The 5,000-nt window shown below is 37.0% G+C and overlaps 2 protein-coding genes across 6 annotated transcripts in view; one reads left to right on the forward strand and one right to left on the reverse strand.

Moving 5' to 3' along the window:
• The window catches only part of LOC106869685 (putative amine oxidase [copper-containing]), a 509,414-nt gene that overhangs the window by 343,380 nt on the left and 161,034 nt on the right, over positions 1 to 5,000 (forward strand). The gene's annotated exons all lie outside the window — the stretch shown is intronic.
• The window catches only part of LOC106870602 (putative amine oxidase [copper-containing]), a 148,854-nt gene that overhangs the window by 68,061 nt on the left and 75,793 nt on the right, over positions 1 to 5,000 (reverse strand). The gene's annotated exons all lie outside the window — the stretch shown is intronic.

Genomic DNA, 5,000 nt, shown 5'->3' on the forward strand with positions numbered 1-5,000 from the left:
AAGAGGCTGGGTAGGGGAAGACTTCAAATCATGGTGCTAATTATCAGTTAATGGCGCTAAGATACCTAAGATGTTAATACAGAGGAAATTCTATTTTGAGGCATTATGGGTGATTGTTTATAAACAATATTGTTATATTGTATAAAAATAAAATCTAAGATTTTCAAAATGATATCATAGCAAAAATAGATAAAATGTGTGTGTATATCAATTATAAACATTAAAGATTACATAGAATCAGTTTAATATTCATTCATATACATATATATGCATGTATATATGTAATGTGAGATAACAGTTTCACTTTTAATAGTTTCACTATTAATAGTTTCACTATGTATATATTATATACATAGTGAAACTATTAAAAGTGAAACTATTATCTCATATTACAATAGAGATGCTATTGTTTCACTTTTGACACGTAATACCGAAACGCTGTAAAAGATTTCTCCGGGCTTGCATTAGGCAAGAAGTTGAAAATCCTTTTGACCTGTGACACCCCATGGACCCTAAGTAGTGCATGTGTAAAATTCGAATGAAACCGGTTGGGTAGTTCTCCAGTTTTAGTGATGCACACATGCAAGCACACAGACAGACGCACATACGTCAGTCTTATATATATATATATATATATATATATATATATATATATAGGAAAATGAAAAAAGCCAGAATGCTAAACTGGAAGCATATTTTAATAAAGATTTCTTCTAACCGGTTTTCATTGCGAAAAGCAAATTATCAAGAAGAAGGAGAATGAAAATGTTTTTTACAAAGAAGTACAAAATGAAGAAAATAATATATAAAACAATAATATATAAAAAAATAAATATACCCATACATTATATTGTCTTTGAGCTTTTGTAGTTCAATAGTAGTTCATGTATAAACTGGTAGGAAAAATAAGGATGCATGAGAGTTGAGAGTTTTGTTAGGTTTAAAAAAAAGGGTTAAAAGTTTGTGTTAAGCAGGAAATGTGGTGTCAAAACAGGAAGTGTGTGTAAGGGGAGACAAGTGTTTTTAGTTGGAGTTATGAACTCTTTTTTTCAACAGGAAGTTTGTGTCTGTTCATAGAGAAATAAGGTCACTGAGGGGTGTGTGTGTTAAGAAATGGTTGGAATTTCTCTATGAAAAGATTCTCCTTGTTGATTCTTTCTTGTGTGGAGATTCTGTCTTTACATTGATATAAAGGGAATATAATGAATTTGGGTTTTTTGTTTCTGGCGCAAGAGTCTATGTGGCCACTGAGTGGAATTTGGCGGTATTGAGGGAGGTTTATTTGTTCCTTATGGACAGCTACTCTTCTACGCAATGGGAGGCTCGTCTGTCCGATATAGAAGTTTTGGCAACCTGCGCAAGTGAGGACATAAATGAGGTTACCAGAGGAACAAGAGAAATTGGTTTTAATTTTAAACTTTGTTCCTCGTTTGAAGGTAAATTCAGAGCCTTCAAGTAGGTAGGGGCAGGTACCACAATTAGGGCGTGCACATTTTTTAACTGATGGGGGTAGAAGTGGTGTATGTAGTTTGGAATTGGTTAATAATGTTTTCAAAGATTTGTGTTGCCTTTTGCATTTAAGGACTTTGTGTGTATTAATGATATTGTTCATTTTCGGGTCTGTGGTGAGTAAGGGGAGGTTTTGTTTGATTGTGGTGTATGCTTCGATGTTTTGGGGGTTATGGGTGGAGATGTATGGAAGTATTTTGGGGTTGGGAGTGTTATTATGTTGATTGGTTTTTAGTGTGTTTTTGTCAAGTTCCTTGGCACGTTTTATTCCAAGATCTATGAGTGTGGGGGGATATTGGCGTTGTAACAGTGTTTTTTGAGATCTTGTAAGCGTATTTCTCGAGTGGTTGGGTCAGAGACAATGGTGCAAATTCTTTTAGCTAAATTAAAGGGGATATTTATCTTGGTGTGTTTTGGGTGGCATGAGCTAAAAAGGAGGTATTGTTATGAGTCTGTAGGTTTGTGGTAGATGTCGGTTGTGATTTGGTTATTAGGTGTTTTTATAATTAAGAGATCAAGAAAAGGGAGATGATGTTTGCTGAATTCCATAGTGAATTGAATGCTGGGATGTATGTTATTAAGTATGGATTTGAATTCTAGAAGTTTTTCATAGGGTTCCTTCCATATGATGAAACAACCATCCAAATATCTTTTCCAGTTATCCATTAAAAAGATGTGGAAAAGGTGTCCAAATTTCTGGCGTGAGGTTTCATATAGTGTTAATTCAAAAAGACCCATTATGAGGTTCGCAAGGACTGGTGCAGCTTTAGTACCCATCGCGATACCACATTTTTGGCGAAAGTATGTGTCTGCAAACAGGAAGTAATTGTTGGTCAGAATGAACTTAAGTGATTCTATGATGAAAGTTGTGTTGATGCGATTAGGAAATGTTTCTGGGTGTTTGTGCAGCCAGAATTTAATTGCCTCAATAGCATATTCATGAGGGATATTTGTATAAAGGTTGACCACGTCAAAAGAAACCAAGAGTGACTCCTCGTTTGTTGTTTTCGGGAGGTGATTGAGCATGTCAAGATCATTTCTAATGAAACTTTTGATGTGGCTTAGGAAAGGTTTCAAAAGAATGTCCAAGAAATTGCTTTCGCAGGAGGTGCCTGCTATAATGGGTCTTAGTTTTAAATCTTCCGGTGCCTTGATGTTGATGTAGATTTCAGAGGAGAGTTTGCAAGCTTCGGTGATGGATTTGTTCTTATGGATTTTAGGGAGGCCATAGAAGAGGCTGGGCTTGCATTTGAAATTAGTGATGTAATCTTTTTCTTTTTCCGTGAGTCCTTGGCCTTGCTGGAGTATAAGGGTGGTGAGGTTTTTGAGAGTTTTTTGTTGTTTATAGTTGGTGATAGTTTCATAGAAGGAGTTGTCGTTTAGTAAGGAGAGTGCTAGGTGTTTGTAAAAATCTGTGTTCATTAGGACTACTTTGTCAGTTTCTTTGATAGTAAGGCTTTTGTCCTGTTGTAAGTCTCTTAGGTTTTTCCATTCTATGCTATTAAAGTTTGATTTGACCTTGGTTTTAGGTGGGGTAAAAGGGAAACTCTGGATGTGGTTGCAAAAATCATCTAGTGCTTTATTCCTTCCTTTGGAAGGTATGAAGTTGCTTTTGTTTTTAATAATTGAGTCATCCTCATTGTTGAAGTCTATGAAAGCTTCTGTTAAACGAAGCTTTCTGCAAAATTCTGAAATGTCATCCTTGATCTCAGGGGGGTTGGGTGTTCTTGGGGTGGGTGTGAATTTTAAGCCTCTGGCTAGGATGTTAATTTGGGTTTGTGTAAGGGTTTTATTAGAGAGGTTTATTATTTTAATTTTCTTTTTAGTTTTCTTTTGATGGGTCTGTATTAGCGGTAGTGCCTGTTTTTCTCCCCTCTGTCTAAAAAATGGTTGTTGAAGTGGGGGGGTGTAGTGATTGTTAGAGTTCTGGTAGAAGGGGTAGGGGTAGGGGTATTGTTGGGTGGATAGGCTGGAAGTGGATGGGTAGGTATAGTGATTGTGTTGGTATGGGATGTGATGGTTTAAGGTTTTGTGAGAAATGCGGTGGGTTTTTGGGTGTTTGTAGGGTGGATTGTATGCAAGGTTGGAGTTGGGTAGGTAGTTATTGTGGTTCTGTTGGTGTGAGTTGCGTGGGTATGAAGATCTGTAGAAAAAATGGTATGATTGTGGGTGTTTGTTGGGTGGACGGCATGGGGTACCTTGGGTGGGAGATTTATGCATAGGTGTGGGTAGGATTCCTTGTTTGTTATTGGTGTGAGAGTAAGGGGCATTGAGATGGGGATAATAACAAGTGTAAGGGGGGTTCATGATGCTTCTAGTCCATAGGGAAGGAGAATGGTTGAGTTGGGTCTTGTTTGGATTATTTTGTGGGGAAAAAGGGTTTTTGTAGGGTTGGGAAAGGATGTGTTTTGTGTGGAGGGAGGTAGGGGGTATGTGTGTTTGTAGTGTGGTTTGGGGTGGTGTTTGTGGGGAGCAGTGGTAGTATGTATTGTTGGTCCTTTTATGAAGGGGTTTTTTGATTTGAGGTTTGATATGAATTGTGTTTCATAGTTATGGAGGAATTTTTTGTTGTTTTCCCAGTGTTTAAGGGAAGTTAGTTCTTCCTTTTGGCATTCATCTTTCCACAGCTTAATAACATGTTCGAGGGATTGCTCGTTGGAGTGTGTGTTAAGTTCAAAGAGCATCTCTTCATCAATTTTTGTGTATTTTTGTTCGTGATTTTGTGCTCTGAGTTTTAAAAGTTCCACTTCAGTTTTCATCTTTTCAGATGCCAGTTTTTCTCTTAGATAGCGTTGTTCTTCTGGTTCATCTGTGATGTGTTTAATTTGGAATTTACGGGGTAGTATGATGGGAGAAGAGTTTAACCATTTGTCATAAATTTCAGCTTTGTTGTGGTTTTTAAGCATGTTCCAGAAAAGGAGTTTTCTGTTGTGCAGTTTCTTGGTCCAGGTAGATTTGATCTGGTTTTTGATGTGTAGTGCTGGAGTTAAAGTGTGTTCATTCTGTGAGTTGGATGATGTATGCGCTCCTTCTTCTTGATAATTTGCTTTTCGCAATGAAAACCGGTTAGAAGAAATCTTTATTAAAATATGCTTCCAGTTTAGCATTCTGGCTTTTTTCATTTTCCTATTATTTCTCCACGTGCGGTTAACACAACCCCACTATTTACTGACTTATATATAGAGAACGACAGAGTATTCAGATGTTGATTTTCATCAAACGAATGCGGAACAGATGACTGGAAGTATACGAAAGACTATGATTTTATGGTTTTATCTAAACTAAATTTCTCTCTCGAGGCTGAAGCTTCTCCGCACCGCGATCAGCATACGAGAACATATGTATGTATATGTGTGTGTTTCCTTATCTGCATGTATTTACCTCTGACGTCACGTAGACTTGGGATTAGATCTTTGGATTTATAATCATAGGGTAGTAAGTTCGTATCCCGAACAAGGATCTCGATTAATCCTTAAATAAGACTTCATCTC

The sequence above is a fragment of the Octopus bimaculoides genome, chromosome 2 (genome assembly GCF_046866305.1).
Source record: "Octopus bimaculoides isolate indiv1 chromosome 2, ASM4686630v1, whole genome shotgun sequence".
NCBI classification, from domain to species: domain Eukaryota; kingdom Metazoa; phylum Mollusca; class Cephalopoda; order Octopoda; family Octopodidae; genus Octopus; species Octopus bimaculoides.